The sequence below is a fragment of the Xenopus laevis genome, chromosome 2L, assembly GCF_017654675.1.
Source record: "Xenopus laevis strain J_2021 chromosome 2L, Xenopus_laevis_v10.1, whole genome shotgun sequence".
Lineage (NCBI taxonomy): Eukaryota > Metazoa > Chordata > Amphibia > Anura > Pipidae > Xenopus > Xenopus laevis.
In genome coordinates, this window is record NC_054373.1 from 173,644,347 (window position 1) to 173,664,750 (window position 20,404).

Sequence of the window (20,404 nt, forward strand, 5' to 3'; positions counted from 1 at the left end):
TTGCTTTTGTCCATTGCTATGTTGCAAAATAGAATGTGAAGCAGAGGTTGGGTCTAACTAGGTCAATGGAACAATGCAAGAAGAGAAGTAAAAGAAACAAGTGTGTAATTGTCTCAAAGATTTACAAAGTCTCCAGTGAAGCAGAGGATTATTTTCACAAAGTGCTAGTAATATCACATGCATTTGCTTTAAATATATTCTTCAGTTGGGTCTTCACCAGATTTTCAGCTAGAATGATCCACCTACAAAATGAAATTTGTAGAAGAAAGGCTGATAATGTGTAATTTATATAAGGAATTGTGATGGCCGAATAAATTCACTTGGCACTAATTTGCGGTGAATTTCCGCATTTCGGCACCATCTAATAAATTCCCAAAACTCCTGCGAAAATTTGCCAGTGAAATTTCGCTGGAATCAAAAAATTTTGGCCGTTTGTCCGAAAAGTCACTCACGTCAAAATCACAGTGTGTCCCCACTATCCGGACGCTCGTTGACTTTAATGGCAGCATTAAAATTGACATGAGCGACTTTTCGGACGTGCATCCAAAATTGACGCGGGTGACAATTTTCAATTTCCATTAATTTTTCATGATTTTTTTTCGGGAGAAATTCACCCATCACTAATAAGGAATGTATCAGATGTAGTGATAAGTGAATACATTTCCCAGGTATGAATTCGCAGGGAATTGCCACATTACGCCACCAGTGAACACATTTGCGAAACTGCTGCAAAAATTTGCTGGTGAAGAATCAGCAGTGATAAAAAAACATTAGCGCAAATCAAAATTGTCGCGTGCATAAAAATGGTTGCGCATCAAAATTATTCGGACGCTCATTGAATTTAATGCATATGGACAAAATAGTCGGGCGTATTAAAATTGCCGTTCGAGCCTTAAATGACTTCGATGCATTTTGCAAATTTTTCGGTGAAGCGAAACGGGACAGATTCACCCATCACTAATCAGATGCAACAATTGGCTCTTTTATGTATCTATTCCGCATATGCCTGGCACATTACTCAATGGGGCGTTTGTGTTCGCTGAGGATTTTTAAGAAAGGGATTACTACTCTCATTAAAATTTCCTACAGCTAATACATGACATACAGCTGGAAAAGAGAACCATTTAACTAGATTTCATATGTTCACAACAAGGAACAGGGCTCTTCTCTGTTACATTAAGGTACATTGGGATCATAACTTAAAGCAGCCACTCCGGACGACTAACAGGGAAGCAGACACATATTTTCCCAGTGTTCATACTAATTATTTTGGGATGTTTCTACAGCAGATGCCAGAAATATCCAGGGGAGGGGGGCTTCTTCATTTCTATTCCTATGTGAGCTGAACTATGCGGAATATGATGATTTTTTTTAAGGCAAGTCATTGTTTTTGCTGGTTATTTGTTGTGCGCTACTCTGCAGAGAATAGATGATATATACCTCTCCCAAACCAAGATCATAATGTAAAATGTTTATTCAAACATTCTACACCCAGTGGGTGTTCCATACTTAAAATTAAGAAAGGCACAATTGCAAATGATTTTACGGAGCATTCAACTTATTTTCACTAAATAATTCATGGTTCATGAAAATGAGTAGTGGATGCTAAATCTGTTACTTTTTTTCACTTCTAGAGCATTTGAGCTATTATTTGGTTTCTTTGTGCATTCTTGCCTCCTAAGTATTTTCCTGCTGGAAGCAATGCAGTGGTTTGCATCTAGCCATTCTCAAATTCAAGCTAGGATTAGTAAAGAGCGAATCTGTCCAGTTTTATCAAAAAATTCACGAGACTGCGAAAAATTCACAAAACTGCAAACATTTTGGGAAACACATTGAGGTCTATGGGCGTTTTTATGCACAACAATTTTTACGCATGTGTAGGGATGTGAAAATTTAGACACCTTTACACATTACTGACAGGCACATCCCTAGTAATATGGGCACCTTAGTGGGTCCTTATGGGGACCTTGTGCTTATGTAATCCCTGTAGTTCTCACAATGTACACTAGATGGCACTGTGCCAGAGTATAAAAGGTTTAGGAACCATGAGGTCTGGGTCCATTTCTTTAGCCCAACCAAGCAGGCTGGAAGGGAATGGGTAGTGTTGACACTAGACGCCTTGGCCCTAGTAATTAGACAGCTATACTCAATTATAGATCACTCTAAGGGCTCTTACACACGGCCGTTCCAACCTGCGCTCCCCTGCGTTCCGTTTTTTGGCGTTCAGCCGCAGGGGAGCGCAGGAATAGACGCAAGTAATGATTTGAAATGGGGCTGTACTCACGAAGGCGCGTGTAGGCGCCGAACGCAGGAAAAATGCAGCATGTTGCGTCTGAACCTGCGTTCGGCGCCTACACGCGCCTTCGTGAGTACAGCCCCATTTCAAATCATTACTTGCGTCTATTCCTGCGCTCCCCTGCGGCTGAACGCCAAAAAACGGAACGCAGGGGAGCGCAGGTTGGAACGGCCGTGTGTAAGAGCCCTAAGAGTGATAGAGATGCTAAATAGTTGAGCAGCTCAAGGCTCCGCCGAGGAGATTAGAGGGATTAAGATCCCAGGGTATTACTGATCCGAAGTAGGGACTAAAGTGTTGAGACTAGGGATGATAGGAATTCCCCTAGACTGCCACTGAAAGAGATCCTGAAAACTGGGCAATACCCCTCACAAGCTGCCACACTCTCTGCTGTATATTCCCTGGCCTGCAGGGATTCAGCCTATACTGGTTCTGTGAGTATATGCTTCCTTTATGCTGTCTGATTGTTCTAAGCTCCATTGTGGATATGTGCTATCTGATGTGTGCTATGTGCTAAATTAAATAAAGACAGTTCATTGTTTAAGTGTTAAAGAACTATTGGCGCCCATCATTTGTGCTATTGCACCTGGTTACAGTTGCACTACACTCTGCCTCCACCCGCTGCGAGGGCTTACCCCTGAGAGAGAAGGCCTCATATGTGGTATCACCACTCCCTGATAGTAGCTTAAACTGACTACAGTAAAGTTAGTTTATTATAGCGCTACACATGCAACAATTTTTCTTGCTCCGTTTTTCCTTATGGCGACTTTTTTGTTCTAACGCATTAAAGTCAATGGGTGTTTTCTCTTATAGTGACTTTTTTTTGTCCAAATGCATTAAAGTCAATGGGTGTTTTTTCTCCTGAATTTTCCCACGGCAAATTTTTTGCTGCAGTTTCCCAAAAAAATTCACACACGGTAAAATTCGGAATTTCACTGCAAATCCATGTTTGGTGAAAAAAATCGCTCATCATTAGCTAGAATTGGTTGCTTATGCAAGTTGAAATCGGTAACTGTACAGCCACCTGATAATACATTTACAACATTTGCAATTTGTATAGAGCAGAAAAAAAAGTTGAGGGGCCCATAAAAATATAATTACAGTCATGGGACTTGTTACCCAGAATGCTCGGAACCTAGTATAAGGGGTCTTTCTGTAATTTGGATCTCCATACCTCAAATACCTCTAAATATAATTTTTTCAAAGTTTTGTTTCCAATAAGAATTAATTACATCTTAGTTTGGATCAAGTACAAGGTACTGTTTTATTATTGCAGAGTAAAAGGAAATCTTGAAAACAATTGGATTATTTGGATAAAATGGAGTCTATGGGAGATGGCCTTCTGTAATTTGGAGCTTTCTGGATAACAGGTTTCTGTATAACAGATCTAATACCTGTATTAACATAAATTTAAGTATGTAAAAACATTCAATTGAGTTTGGGTGGGAAATCCTAAAAATGGTATACAGGTATGGGACCTGTTATCCAGAATTCTTAGGACATGGAGTTTTCTTTGAAAGGGGTCTTTCTGTAATTTGGATCGCCATACCTTAAATCTTCAAAAAAATTATTTAAACAATAAATAAACCCAATGGTTTTGCCTCCAATAAGGATTAATTATATCTTAGTTGGGATCAAGTACAAAGTACTGTTTTATTATTATAATAATAATTATTATTATTATTATAATAGAGAAAAGGGAAATCATTTTTAAAAATGTGATTTATTTGATAAAAGTGAAGTCTATGGAAGGTGGCCTTCCCATAATTCTGAGCTTTCTGGAAAATGGGTTTTCCAGATAACAAATCCCATACATCCTATATCTGTTTTATCAACTATTCAGTGATCAAAATACATATTAAAAGTAAAACTATTTCAAGACTCTATTAATGATATTTATCATCATCATTATTTATCTAGATCATCTACCACAGTGCTCTAGAGTAAGGACAGAATTGAAAAATACAACATGTCTGACACAAAGTAGCAGATTTATCAAAATGTGAGATCAGGGCTTACCACAGAATTGATATTCCTTACTTATTTTAGAATTGTATTTATCAAATGCTGAACTCTAACTTTCACCAACTGAAAAATAGGATTCTAAAAATCCTATAGAAATGAAGAAAAAGTGGATGAGTTTTTCTGTGGTGAGCTCTGACCTCACATTTTGATAAATCTGCTCCATATACTCCAAACCAACAGCTGTGTCACATTGAAACAAATATAACTATTACTACAAAGAAAATGTATTAAGAAGCAGTATGATTAAGGACTCTGCTCATTAGAGCAGGAGAAAAACAGATGGAGGAAATTTGGGGAATTAATAAAACTGGTCAAGCTATTGATAGGTTAGGTCATAGCCTTGAATGAAGAGGTGGGTTTTTGAAGGCCTGAAGGATTTTTGAATGTCTGATGGGGGAAGCAGTTTCAGACAAAGGGGCAGACTTACTAAAGGGCAAATTGTCACCAGCAACCACTTTGCACCACTTTACCAAGCACAAATTTGTTACCACTACACTAATTCACTAAAAGGCAAAGTTGTGTCCAGGGCGCCAACCACTGGCAACCAGGCCTGGATTTGTGGAGAGGCCACCAAGGCCCGGGCCTAGGGTGGCAGGATTTTAGGGGGCAGCATGCTGCCCAAACACACCCACATTGGTTCAGAAACATTGGGGAGGCGCAGGAGATACAGTACGATAGTTTTTAAAAAAAAACTGTACACCAATCCTCATTGCGAGGGTGGGCCTAGGGGCACCTGCTATGTAAATACAGCCCTACTGGCGGCTTTTAGCTTCAGTGCGAGAATTTCATAGCGAAGATTTGTTAGCATTCTTTTATGCCTAGCGAAAAGTTGCTAGTGATCTTACGTTTAGGTCAATTTGAACAGGGCGGGTACAACAAAGTTGTATGGATGTCTTTATTAGATATGTTGGTGCAAATGCTTGAAGTGGCCAATTTTTATTACAAAATGTCCAAGGAACCTTAATAAAGACAAAAGAGATCAGATAATGCCCTAGACATGAGCCCACTGTAATATGAATATTCCATGGCCCTCAAATGTCTGGGGAAAAATGTTAACCCAAATAAATTCAAGTTAGGAGTTTTGCAGGCAATCCCGCTTAAAAAAAGGGAAAGTCACCAGCATTTTTTCAACTTTAATGCATTTTCGGCAGACAGGATATGATGTAAGTGACGTAAGATTGAGGAAGATCTGGCTGCGTTTCAGCAGTTCACCTGGTCTGAGGTGGTGAAGTCAACTCTGGTGAAAGAGGCAACATTCAGTCAAATTTTCACTTTAGTCACCTGGTGATAGTGTGCGAACGAACGATAGCGACGGTCTCTTTCACTACCGAATTGTCATCTACGCCTGTTAGTGAATTGGCGATGTCCCTGTGGATGTGATTTCTGGAGAAAAGTCACTAGCCACTCCGCCCTTTAGTAAATCTGCCCCATAGGGTACAGTAAAGAAAATCATGGTGTGAGTAGGAAGAAGTAATGAGGTAAGAGAAGAGAAATTCCTGTGCAGAGTGAAGAGTATGTCTAAAGCTCTGAATGCAGTGTTTTGTACATAAGAGATCTAAATGAAGTCGTTATAAACAAAATAATGTTACCAAGAACTTGATATACATGATGGGGAACCAATTCTGGAACTGGAAAAGAGGAGCAAGAGCCTGGCAACAATATTCATGATTAAGGATGAAGTTAGACAAGGGAATCCACAGAAAAGTGTGTGACCTTCATCTAATCTATAAATGATGAGAACACGAATAGGTTTTTTAGTTGCCTTGCATTTAAAGAAAATCCTATATGGGAAATGTTCCTAAACAGTGAACGCAGTGGAAATTTAAGAATCATCTTGATGTGGAGACCAAATGAGAAGGTACAATTGAAAAGAATTCCTAAGCAGATAGGTACTGTTGTGATATAGACGTTATGTTAGTCTAGGGAACAGATGCAGACGTTGGAAAGATGATCATTCCATTTTATCCTTAAGTTTTAAGCAAAGGACGAGATACAAAGAGAAGTCCAGCAGAATCCATAGAGACTAGTGACATTTGAATTAGGAACAAACCGATGAAGGATCTAGAAATGGTGAGTTAATTGCTCCAACCTTTACATCTCGCTGTAATTTATCTCTTTCCACTGGTGTATTTCAATTGTCACCTCATCTTTAAAAAATCTAACATTGATCCATCTTGCCTGATGTCTATCCTTTATTTTCCAACTATAGTTGCTGTGACCTCTTGGACTCATTGCATCTTGCTTTCATGCCACTCAGTCAAGTGAGACAGCAATCAGTACAGTTGCTCACAATCATCAAAGGGATCTTTTGAGTCATCATCTTTATAAATCCCTCTGCTGCTTTTAATTACACCAAGAACTATGTCTATTTGGATTCTACATTCTAGGTATTTTTAATAATTCAACTGCATGGCTCCTGCATATCTAAACACTCTTTCTGCTGCAGAACACATCACTATATCTATTTTAATCTCTCCAAAATTCACAATCTTACATATTCTCCTAAATTCTCATTCTAAATGTCACATATGGCAAACTCAAACCCCAGAGGAGTAACTGGATTCCTGTCTAGGCATTCTCTTCTGCCTTTAACAGTCACCTTTGGCTTAGGGCCTGGAGCTCAGTTGCTTGGGTGCCAAAAGGACATATCACATGAGAATCCAGCAACTCCCACAGGGGAAGGTAAGGGGGCCGAAAGTATACTGTAGGAAGGAGCTGGACGTAGTCAGACAGGCCAGGTCAGATCCAGATAACCGGAGCAGAATTGTGAGGCAAACTCAGGGTAAGGAACAGGCCGGGGTCAGAACCAGAAAATCAACACAGGGGATAGGAACAGGTAGCAGGAGTCAGGACAGGAGCAGGTAGCAAGAGTCAGCAGATACAGGTTACAGACTCCTAGGACTAAGCATGACTATGGGCAGTGAGTAGAGCAGGGGGTTATATAGCCAGACTAACAACTGAGTCCATGATGTCTACAATGGAATTCAAGGATACCTACAACAGTGAACCTGGACCATAGATGTCTGCTCATGTAGGGCAGAGGAAATGTGGACAGCATGAAAACACCAGGTCACTGGTTCAACTCCAGGCTGGACTTCCACTCAGCTGGACTTCCATACTTCTATGCTCATAGATTGCACACAGAAAATGACTTTTTCTGCAACTATTACTGCCTCTTGCATATTAGGTCTCCTTACAAGTAACACTCCTTAACCACTATTTACCCTGGTCTCTTTCATATTCATTTACCTACTAAATCCTATTGATTTAGTTTAAACATCTTACAAATAACACACCATTTAGTGCAAACGCTGACAAACTCTGAACAGTATTGGTTCATACTCTGTTGTCATTTCCCCCCTATGTTTATTAACATGTATTTATATAGCGCCAACATATTGTTAATGTTAATGTTGTAGGTAGATGAAGCTGGAATCTTTTTTTTGGGGGGATTGCTATACTTGTTGTAGCTCAAGACATACTGTATATAGTACATAAGCACTATTATCAGGGATAAAACTGTAGACAGATCTGTGAACTGTTCTTTAGATGCCCCTAAATAAATAATATGCACTAAATAATTTGTTGTGTGTGATGCACAGAAGCATTGTGGGGCTTTAGTACAGAGAGACAACCTCACTGCCAATTTTTCCCTGACATCTCCAAGCCTTTATAAAAATGTTTCATGACAAATAAGCATTTCAAACAGCTGAAAATTAAATATTTTCAAGATATATAGCCAAGAGCAAACAAATTTATAATTTTCTGTGATTTATGTAGATGCAGGTATGGGACCTTTTATCCAGAATGCTCTAGACCTGGGGTTTTCGAGATAATGGATATTTCCATAATTTGGATCTTCATACCTTAAGTCTACTAGAAAATCATGTAAGCATTAAATAAACCCAATAGGCTGGTTTTGCTTCCAATAAGGATTAATTATATCTTAGTTTGGATCAAGTACAAGCTACTGTTTTATTATTACAGAAAAAAAGAGTCTATGGGAGACAAACTTTCGTTTAATTGGAGGTCTTGGGCTAATGGATTTCCAGATAATGGATCCCATACCTGTAGTAAAAAAAAATGTAGCAAGAAATGTGTTGCCCTTTATTATAATGGGGAGGTTGATATCAGAAGAAGTGGAGATTCGTCTGGCTACACAACTGAGGAACTGGCTAATGATAGTTTTCTTTTTAATATTACTCTTTTTAATGTAACTATTGATGACTGGTTGACTCAGGTAGACATATGGGCGAATTTGGGGCGTTTTGCTTCACCGAAAAATTCACAAAACGTTTTTGAAGCCAGCGTCCGTTTTTTGACGCCGGCGGATTTTCGTGGCGGTTTTGCAAATTTATTAGCGGCTAATAGCGTGAATTCACGCCTCTCGAATAAATTCGCCCATCACTAGTGGACATTTAAAAGAGACTAGAACATGTGAAAGTCAGCAAAGGTCCAGGACCGCAGGGTACGAGCATAGCTCTCTTTATTTAATTTTTCCAGAATTCTTGGAGGTCTGGCATTAGAGATATATATATTCATATGAGGTGACATTCATGTGATATAACACCCATTGTTACGTTTATGCTAGAGCTAGGACTTTTCCCATCTTTCCATTATATCTTAGACATTACAGGTTTGAGCACATCGACTTCATTACCTACCTTCATTTTTAATGAGCTGCTGCAGAATAAATGTGAGTTCTATGTTTGAGGGCTGATAAATATTTAATTAAATGTTACATGTTTCATAAATGACTTTTACAGACATGATGAAGAAGTCACTGTGGATCCTTGAAGCACAAATCCTCCATATACTCATAGGAGTTAGGAAGAGATTGGGGTAGGCAATAAGGCAGAATAGATCGGCATTATTGATTGCATTCGGTTCACAAAGGAAATGCAATCTACAAGCTCTTTCTTCATAGTTGTACCTACACAGCAAAAACCTACAAGTTGGACTTAAGGAAAATTAAATATTAACACTTAGTTCAGTAACTCATGGCAACGCATCAAAATAATTTAAGATATTCTTTCTTGAGATGGCTAAGCAAAGTTAATCCCTAACTGATTTGGTATGGTTTATTGCCATTGGTATGTTATATATATATCTATATATATATATATATATATATCTATCTATCTATATATATATATATCTATATATCTATATCTATATATCTATATATCTAAATATATATATATATATATATATATCTATATATATATATATATATATATATATATATATATATATATATATATATATATATATATATATATAGATATATATATATATATATCCATATATATCTCTATATATCTATATATATATATATATATATATATATATATATATATATATATATATATATATATATATATATATATCTCCACAAAAACCGCACACATAGGACTTTTTAGTGCAAAAAATGAAAAAATGTTTTATTCCGACGTTTCGGTTCACATACTGGAACCTTCCTCAGGTGGGGTACACTGTGCATAGCAAACAATACTGAATTTAAACACATAAATGGCGCCAAACAATCAACATGTGACATCATTACAACGTCAGTGAGTCATAGTGGGAGTGTATAAATAGATCTATCCGTGGGGGCTACTTTCCCTTTAATGTGCAACAAAGGACCACCTAGTGCAGTGTAGGTGAGCCGTGCTTGAGTGTATATAGATCCATTTTTGCATAATGAGTGTCGTGCTTGTGATCGCTGCCTATATAAAGTGTTTAACAAAGTGATTCTCATGTGCAGGACAACCTCTCGTTACCTTTCTTAGTGAGCCGCCAATTGAGCATGGAGGAGGGAACGCCTGTGTCGCCCAGAGGAATCGGCATCGCCCAACATAGAATGCACATAGGCTCGACCCGAACTTCAACCGCACCATTCATCTTGATCATTGATCCAGGTAAGTAATGCTTCAGATATAGAACTTGCGCTCTACTGTCAGTCGCACATCCGCCATCATGGAAATCGGCGTCGCTTATTAGCTGTCAGCGACGTTCTCCCATCCGTACCTCTCTGCCCCTTTTCTCGGCCCGGAACACGCTGCTTCGGCGATCGGAACATCAAGGGAGGTGATCCTCCTCCCCCAACACCGATCCTCAATGTCAGGCTCACCGGGAGGGCACTGTACCTTAGCCATAGGCAATGATTCTTATTCAACAGGATCGCATTTCGAGACCTTACCTCAGGTGACCAAGTAGGTAGTAGATAACCACCTGTATAGTTACGTGGGCTTAAGTTGCTGAACTTTTGTGCAACTTAAGCCCACGTAGTAATATTATTAACTATATAATGTATTGGCTGCTGTGATCTAAAGGGTTCTCTTGTTTTTAAATTACTTTTAATATGTTTGCACTTATACAGACAACCAGGGTATACCACAATGGAGGAGGAGAGAGAGAAGGGCGGCCAATGAGGAACGTGGCTAACCCAGGGTGCTGGGCTCCCCGAATGAAGTTTGGGCGTAACTATACAGGTGGTTATCTACTACCTACTTGGTCACCTGAGGTAAGGTCTCGAAATGCGATCCTGTTGAATAAGAATCATTGCCTATGGCTAAGGTACAGTGCCCTCCCGGTGAGCCTGACATTGAGGATCGGTGTTGGGGGAGGAGGATCACCTCCCTTGATGTTCCGATCGCCGAAGCAGCGTGTTCCGGGCCGAGAAAAGGGGCAGAGAGGTACGGATGGGAGAACGTCGCTGACAGCTAATAAGCGACGCCGATTTCCATGATGGCGGATGTGCGACTGACAGTAGAGCGCAAGTTCTATATCTGAAGCATTACTTACCTGGATCAATGATCAAGATGAATGGTGCGGTTGAAGTTCGGGTCGAGCCTATGTGCATTCTATGTTGGGCGATGCCGATTCCTCTGGGCGACACAGGCGTTCCCTCCTCCATGCTCAATTGGCGGCTCACTAAGAAAGGTAACGAGAGGTTGTCCTGCACATGAGAATCACTTTGTTAAACACTTTATATAGGCAGCGATCACAAGCACGACACTCATTATGCAAAAATGGATCTATATACACTCAAGCACGGCTCACCTACACTGCACTAGGTGGTCCTTTGTTGCACATTAAAGGGAAAGTAGCCCCCACGGATAGATCTATTTATACACTCCCACTATGACTCACTGACGTTGTAATGATGTCACATGTTGATTGTTTGGCGCCATTTATGTGTTTAAATTCAGTATTGTTTGCTATGCACAGTGTACCCCACCTGAGGAAGGTTCCAGTATGTGAACCGAAACGTCGGAATAAAACATTTTTTCATTTTTTGCACTAAAAAGTCCTATGTGTGCGGTTTTTGTGGAGATATGTACAAGCTAGTAATTTAACCAGCACCTGGACAGTTGCCTTAATTGAAGAGTGTGCTCCAGTTTTTGGACTTGCTATATATATATATATATATATATATATATATATATATATATATATATATATATATAGTGATATTAGCCAAACCCCATGCACCCAACTGTTTTTAATTGCAACATGGGGATGAGCTTCATTCTTTGATTTTGTATGTTCTATATGGGAAAGTGGCTTGCTCTCCCAAAAAAACATGGAAAGTTATGGGACAAGTTATCTAGAATACTCAGGACCTGGGGTTTTCCATATAATGGATCTTTCCGTAATTTGGATTGTCAGACTTCTAGAAAATCATATAAACATTAAATAAACCCAATAGGGTTAATTATATTGGGATCAAGTACAAGATACTGTTTTATTATTACAGAGAAAAAGGAAATAATCTCATAAAATTTGGATTATATGGATAAAATGGAGTTTATGGGAGATAGCCTTTCCGTAATTCACAGTTTTCTGCATAACGGCTTTCTGGATAATGGGTCCCGTACCCGACAGCATTAAAACCTACAGTATATGCATTATTGTGAGCTAGTTCCAATACAAAATCAGGATTAAACAGGTTTTCAATGGCATTCACACTTCTTTCTACAGAGAACTTCTCACTCTAAATAATTAAGCAGGTGCTATAACTATTGATAACTACTGACTCACATGAAGGTTTATCATACATCCTGGAGGGACCAGAGATAACACTGGGTTAACTGCTGCAAAGCAGGAAACTAAGAATTGTTCCCGTATTTGGAAAAGGAAAAGGCAAAAAAAAAAAATCTAAGGTGACGTGCATTATATAAGATAACAATTTCATGCATCATGTAATAAATCAATATACCATAGACTTTCCGGGGTTGATTGTACATTGCAAATGCATTTTATGCGAGATATCCTCTGTACCTATATTCTTATATTATGAGGTGGTACATTTGCCGTCTTGGGCAAACTGTTAGGTTTATTCTTAGTGGACAGTACCAAAATAATTCACTGTACAGGTTGATAGGCTAGTTAGGATATAAGTCTGGCCATCCTAGGTCTGCAGTCCTAGGTTTTTGCCTGACCTAATTGTATGTCCAAATTGCGCACTCTTAAGAAGTGCTTAAAGGTGCAAACATAATGACTTTTTCAGTAAGAAGTTTTATTACATTTACTGCGCATTGGCGCAAACTATAAAATTCACAAACGGTCTTCCACTGTCGGAAGTGGTCGCTAAACAGTTTCCAGGTTCGCAAAAGCTTTATTAAATTCTCGCAAAGCAAAATTAGTTCACACAAAGACATAACTTTTCGCGTTGTGAATAGTTTTTCCGTTAACGACTTTTATTACATTCCCCCTTATGTTTACTAAAAAGAAACATGGTCTCCAGTTCCTCAATTAAGGAAATATATATAAAAAAAAGATTTCCTCTGCCCTAAGTCTTACTAATACATTGAAATTCCCAGAACATTACCTATTAGCCACATTCTAACATACCGTAGAACTCCACCAACAAAATCCAATCATTTGCATAATCCTAATCACTGCGTGGGGCTTTTAAACGAGTTCTATCTCACACCAGATTCTGGAAACACCAGGTTCTATCAAGGCGGGAGGATGTCATAGTAAAGAGGAACCTTGGAAGAGAACAATTATTGGTTATTTATATCATAAATATTCAGTCCATAAGCATGTGTACGTCAGCCCTAGACCTTAAACTATAGGCTTAGACTACAAAGTAAACTCATGCAGGAGAATGAGAATAAGGTTAGCCATTCATTGCTTCTATCATGTTTATAATATTGTTGATAACATAACAATGTTGCACCTAAGTATGTGTAGGAGCGATCTAGACCAGAGCTTCTAGGTTTAGAGTCTACAATGAAGACACTGACTGAAATACACAGAATGAAATTCACTATATTAAAAAATAACACAGTTCACCTGTATCCTCTAAAACACTTTGTGTGGTGCTTCTAAATGACAAAGGCAGATCCCACCACTTTACTGGGTTTATACCAGGTAGAGCTTGTGAATCGGAGAGGTTAATATTCAAATCTGAAGCCACTCGGAATACTGAGTGTGAAATTAATGGGAAACCAATACTTAAAACAGCTGCACTTGATGGTACTCTCTACATCTAGAGATGATCGATTATATCTGATAATTTTGTACCCTTGTTTACTATAACAAATTCCAACCCTGTCTTGATTTCGATCAGCCAACAAATGCTTTTTCAGCATTCCTGTATGGACAGCCTTACCTTCTACTAGTCCATTAGATGGACATGTGAAATCTTTTGGGGGTTTCAACTAAACAGACTCTTCTGATTATGATCAATAAACCACTTTTTTTGCACCTTTTTACAATCCTTAGCCAAACAATGTAAACAAGAACATTTCACAATGTTCAGACATCAAAAATTTTACTCTTCTTCTAAATCAACCAGGGCTTTCCACACCCAGTGTCAGAGCTGCAGACACCTTGATTGCTGTACTAAAATGCAAAAAAAAAAAAAAAGATGAAGCCCATCTGTAAATTAAATCACTTGCATCTGTTGTCTCCTGCCTCTCGGTGGCTGGACGCCTTGTTAATCAGTTATATGCAAAGCAGAATAATCTTTCAGGATAAAAATCTTTAAAGGTGGCAGCCCTGAAATCATTTAACATTTCAATCACCATCATTGATTATTCTTGAAACTGTTATATCCTGACAGCACCAATCAGATCCTACTCCTGCATGGTTATGTTGGGTATCATTTTTAGGAAACTAGTGCAAATAGATAATGCATGGTATAGAAAGATGTTATTTCTTATGATAAACTACTATAAAAAAAAACGTCATACTTTGATGAGAAGGTAGAATCATTTTGGAACCATCCGGAGATCCTATCAATATAAGACAAGAAAATAAAAGCTTTGAAGACCATGCTTCCCAACAGCTTTCACTTGCCTGTAACATATCCGATGACAGTTGTGTACCAAGCTCTCAGTCCGGATTTGTAAAGAAGAGACAGCTCTACTGTTCAATCGTTTTTTTCACCTGTAGCAGCAACTGTGTCACTGCCTTCATTAGAGTTCATTACATGATCATATGCAAAATCGATTTAGCCGCTACGGGTTCTTGATCTTCCATTCTAAGTAGGCATTATGGGAAGGGTTCAGATAAATATCTTAGTACAGCACTTTATGGTTTGACGTATCTTCTCTGCCTTGCACAGGATATTAAAGCTTCTTCTTTAATGGCCATTTTATTCATCTTTCCATAAATGTGTCTTTTAAGAACCCTATCTACAATCCCTTAAAAAAAAAATTGGCTCTGGAAACAAAAGTAATCATGTATTATGCCATCAAAATTTAGAAAGCTTCCAGTTTAATTGGCAAACTTTATATTTCCATTAAATTTTAGTGTGAGATTTGACTTTAGCTACTGTAAGTCCTTGGAGGCTCACAAAACCAGAATCCATTTATTACTAAACAACATGAATGAGCTTTTACTATTTAAAAAGGCATTTAAATTTTATGGGTAGAGACCAATTTAAAAAAAAAAGAGAGAGAGAAGAATCCCTTATTTCCACGTCATGCATTAAAAATGGTTCAGTCTTCTGGAGATCATAGAGTTCAGAATCAATTCAAATTAATCACAAGCATTTATTTTACAATATTAAATGTCGTCTACAGAATTTAAGGTTATGTTTCCTAGGACTGAGGTGGCTGAACTTTTAACTTATAAAACTACTTACAATGTCATATAAAGTCAGTTCTGGTCCAAAAAAGCAAGTTCCTAGATAACTAATATATAAAATGTGCACATTTAGCCGACTTCTTTATTACATACTCCATGATTATAAATACAGTTCATGGAACAGAGAATGATTTTCTGCAACAATAAAAGAAAAGGACTTTGCAAGAAAACTGCCCAGGTCCAAGGAGAGCAAAGTCCATTCCTTTTCTTTACATAAGCATATCTGTGCTGAACATGGGATGTGGATTTTCAGATTTAAAATTTGATTCTACTACTAGACTCATCCTTCCAGACTGGTCTTACAGGAGTCAGTGTTCTCTAGTGTTCAGAGTTTCTCTAGTCAACCCGGTCACATGAACCTATATGAATTTCTAGCAGTATGCCAATTGCAACAGTGGGAGGCTGGTACCTCATTTCTACCATTTCAAATCTGCCATTAAAAAGCCAATTAGGGTCTGCCATTAAGAAGGTATTACACATGAACCCATGCAACCAAAGTCCTTGCTATTTGATTCCTTGATATATTTTATAATGTACATATAAGCAAGTTTAGAACTGATTGACCATCTTAGCTGAGAAGAGTTAAGGCTTTGTAGGCTTTTTTTCTTCCCATAATAAGATAGCTATTTCTTATTAGATGCTTAAAAACTTTTACAGAAGAAGCATGTTATTAGCTACCCTACAACTCCTGCATGCCTACAATTACTCTGAACATATAAATATGCAGCCAGCGTGATATCTCAGGCTATCAGACATCGTTTCCAGATCCTAAACTGCATTCCTATTATGAAATTACTCAAGCTGATAGCTACAGTTACCCAAGAACTTTCCATTTCCAAGATGGAAGACCAGAAACATTAAACATTTACTATTCTGCTTTAATCCAGAAACTCCACCCAAGCACTACTCACAGAGACACAGCCCCAAACTGACTTTGAGCACCAAGTACAAACGAGTGGAAAAAAAAGCACCCGCAGACATGCACCAACTTACACATATAATTTGACCGTAAACATCTGCTTCAAAAATTATCATAGGGGCGAGAAGTTCATTCTGAGCATGTGCTTTACAGATACTTTATTGATAAACAGAGACATTGTCTGTAGTTACAGTCCATGGATGGAGTTTACTTACTCTGTTAAATGGATCCCTATGCTCAGTGTAATGATGCAGTACTTTAATTGCCCTGTTGCAAGTAGGCACACCTGTTAATTCACTATTTAACATGCTTGCTATGGGCGATGCAGGCTATTAAGGTCTCGCCATCATTATATCCTAGGCACTTAGTTAATGTATGGCAGACTTTATTATCTAAGCCAGCCCATCTACCGTCTGTATGTAGCTTCTAACTCAATCATTGACATGTTATACTAATGCATTTTATAAGCTACAAGATGCATGGATCATGTTTTTGGGAAGAGAGAATTCCCATTGCATTTTAAGCTGCCTTTTCTGCAAAGAGGGTGCATGCAGAATAAAATGTTTTTTTTTGTTTTTTTTCCCCTAATGTCATTATTTCCTGTATCCCCCATCCTGATTTTTTTTTTTTTTACCAGTAAAGTACTTGATTGCTCTGAGAGCAGTCTTGTAATAAAATGTTACTGCTGTAAAATGAACTTCCCGAACCCAAGCAGGGGAGGGAAAACGACTACCCTGACTAAATAGGATACAAGCGAGAAAAAAAAAAATAACAGAACATTGACTCAAGCGCTGTGTCAGGAGTCGGTCGGTCTATTTAAATCTGGTACGTCTGATCACCAATTCAGAAGTGAAAGCCCGAGCCAATCCATCACAGGGAAGATAAATGTCAGCTCCTTACCTTGTCGCCTGCCATAGGATTACTGTCTAATTCTCACAGCCTCTCATGATCCCACCACGAAGCATTGGGTAAGTCACATCCACAGCTGGCTGTGATTCCTCTAGTCGGAGAGAGAGACAGAAGATTTGGAGGGGGGGGGGTTAATTTGTGCTGTCCTGAGGGGCTCCGCTGGTTGGAATCAGTGCCCAAGTCCAGGTGTAGTATCCTTGGCTGCATTCAGCTAGTGCTGGCACTTTCTCTCTGAGCCCATGCTTTCTCCTACTCTGGATCTGATTAGGTTGGAGAAGAGGAGGTGCACCTTCTGTGCTTGTTGGTCTGTGTGTAGCAATTTCTCCTCCAATGCTTTCTCTTTTCTGTAGTGCTTTGCGCCTCTCACTGGCTGTGTCCTTCCTTGTGAGAGCAGTGTGTGCTTCTCTCTCCCTCCTCCCTCTGGCTCATTCTTCTCTCCCTGTTCCTTCTCTCCCAGCCCTGCTTGCTCTCATTTCTCCTCTGAGTGATTGCAAGTGGATTTCTCCTCCTTTTACCTCCCTCTCTTGGTATGTGTGTTCCAAGCTTGTTTGTGTTTTTCTCCTTTTTGCTCAGTCACCGCTTGACTCGCAATGTCACACACCACATTGCCCCCTTCGGAATGAAGAAAATATTGCTTAATTTAGCACTCTGCCGAGCGCAGCACCGACCTGAACTGGACTGGGGGAGCAGCCCATGCTCCTTAAGGGTGGACAGGCGATCCCCCATTAACCATTTAAACCCCAGTTCTATTCAATAAATGTATGCAAACATATCTAATTATAGTAACCATCCCTTCAGCTCCCTACTCACTGCAGTTCTTGTATAAGTATTTATTCAGTGATCCCTTTGAGAAAAGGTGATCAGACCTTATCGTTATAGGGGACAAAAATAAAAAACCCATTCTGCTGGGTAGTTACGACTTTAATAAATCACTACAGCTCTTAGATTCTCTTTTATAAGCTTTCCCTGAAGGTCTTCTGTCATCTCTTAAAGGCAAAATAGCTAGACCCTATCCAGCAACCCCTATAAAACATATTCTGCAAAGCTGTTACCACTGTAATATACAGGATACACTTCCATCTGCAGGAGCTTTATGCTCAAGGGATAAAGTCATAACTGGAAAATAAATAACCTTTAATAAAGTGATGAATCTGGGTTAAAGGATAATTTTACAATGAGGTTACTAGACTTCCCCTCTTAATAAGGATGCTCATTAAAATTCAGAAGGTTGATTTGTGCTGAAACTTAAGAAAAAGTATTTTTTATAAGCACACCTGTTTAAAGGTAACATTATTTAAGGTACAGGTATGGGACCTGTTATCCAGAATGCTCAGGAACTGAGTTTTTCCAGATAAGGAAATGTGGATCTACATTAATGATGGACGAATAAATTCGTCAGGCATAGATTTGCGGGGAATTTGCGTGTTTTGCCGCCCGCTAATGTTATTGCAAAACTGCGTAGAAAATTCGTCAGTGAGAAATCTGGCACCACAAAAAAAAAATTGTTTCTCGTAAAAATTGGTACGTGCATAAAAATTGTTGCGCATTAAAATTATTCGGACGCCCATTAACTTTAATGTTTTTTTACAAAATATTTGCACGTATATATGTCGCTCGAGTCAAAAATTGCTGCAGGTCAAAATTATTTTGACGCCCATTGACTTCAATGCATTTCGCTAATTTTCTGCGTTTCACACATTTTTTTGGAGTTTCGCCCATTACTAATCTCCATACCTTAAGCCTACTAAAAAAATCTTTCAAACACTAAATACACCCATTAGGGTTATTTTGTTTCCAATAAGGATTAATTATATCTTAGCTTCGGTCAAGTACATGGTACTGTTTTATTATTACAGAGAAAAAGGCAATCATTTTTACATCTTGTAATTATTTGTATAAAGTACAATCTATGGGAGATGGCCTTTCTGTAATTTGGAGCTTTCTGGATAACAGGTTTTCTAGATAACCAATCCCATATCTGATTAATCAAGACAGGGCAGTGGGGAATAGTTATTAACTTAGGTTTTCATTTGAGGCAGTTGTAGCTTATTTGTAGTGATAGACGAAAAATTTGCGAAACGGCATTGGTGTCTCGTTTTTGACGCCGGCGTCTCGTTTTTGATGCCGGCATCCGATTTTCGTCAACAAATTTTCATGGGCGTTTCGCAAAATTTGCCGGGTAGTGAATCTCGCAAATTCGCTGCGAATTCGCGCCTGGCGAATAAATTCGCCCATCACTACTTATTTGCAAATGCTTATGGGCCCTCAGGGTCGGACTGGGCCAGCAGGACACCAGGAAAAACATGTTGCACTCCGTCAGCCCACCTACCTGACACTCTGAGATCCCTGATCTCTCCCCGTCTTGACCGATCGAAGAAACGCAGGTACATGCTGGTCAGGAGTAGTAATATAGAGATGTACCAGCAATTTATCATTGTACTTTATAAATCCCTATTACAGACCCAATTCTGCAATTACAATCTGGAGTTGTACAGCAACAGACCAACAATCAGCATGGATCGTTCCAAGGCAATTCTGTGTAAGCAAATAATCTTTGTGCCATGTTTTAGTGCACTAGAGCCAAGCTGACCGTGGTGATGGGGGAGACAGTAATAATGCTCCCTCCCTAGTGACATGCATGCAGCGGAAAGTGGGCAAATAGTAGCCACGTAAACAAACAGGGTAATTGCCTCCTCTGTGCACATGTGACCCCAGGTAAATTAATCATGTATGCCTCCTTAGGAGTGTGCCATGTAAGCACCTTATAAAAGCCTTAAAATAAATCCCATTGTTTGCAATGGTGTTATTTTTTTCCCCCCAACATGTATAGTTGATGTGGCATGCCTCATAGGAAACAATGACACTTATTTACAGAGGGCTACGAGTCACGTGTGTGGCACCTTCCATCTAATGCCAGGCTCATTCTGCATGGGCACTTACCCATTTCTTTTGATTATAAAGGAAGTTGCAACTCTGTGTGCACTCCCAAGTGTATTATTACAGGTATGGGACATGTTATCCACAATGCTCAGGACCTGTGGCTTTCCGGGTTAAAGATCTTTTCATAATTTAGATCTTCATACCTTAAGTCTGCTAGAAAATAATTTAAACATTAAAGGGATTCTGTCATGATTTTTATGGTGTAGTTTTTA

The 20,404-nt window shown here is 38.8% G+C and overlaps 1 protein-coding gene across 1 annotated transcript in view; it reads right to left on the reverse strand.

The window, feature by feature from the left end:
* Positions 1 to 17,717, reverse strand: part of LOC108707575 (contactin-5) — an 879,452-nt gene extending 861,735 nt beyond the window's left edge. Inside the window, exon 1 of the mRNA XM_041582695.1 lies at positions 17,244 to 17,717. The gene's annotated coding sequence lies outside the window, so the exon portion shown is untranslated. The remainder of the gene's footprint in view (positions 1 to 17,243) is intronic.
* Between the last annotated feature and the right edge of the window lie 2,687 nt (positions 17,718 to 20,404).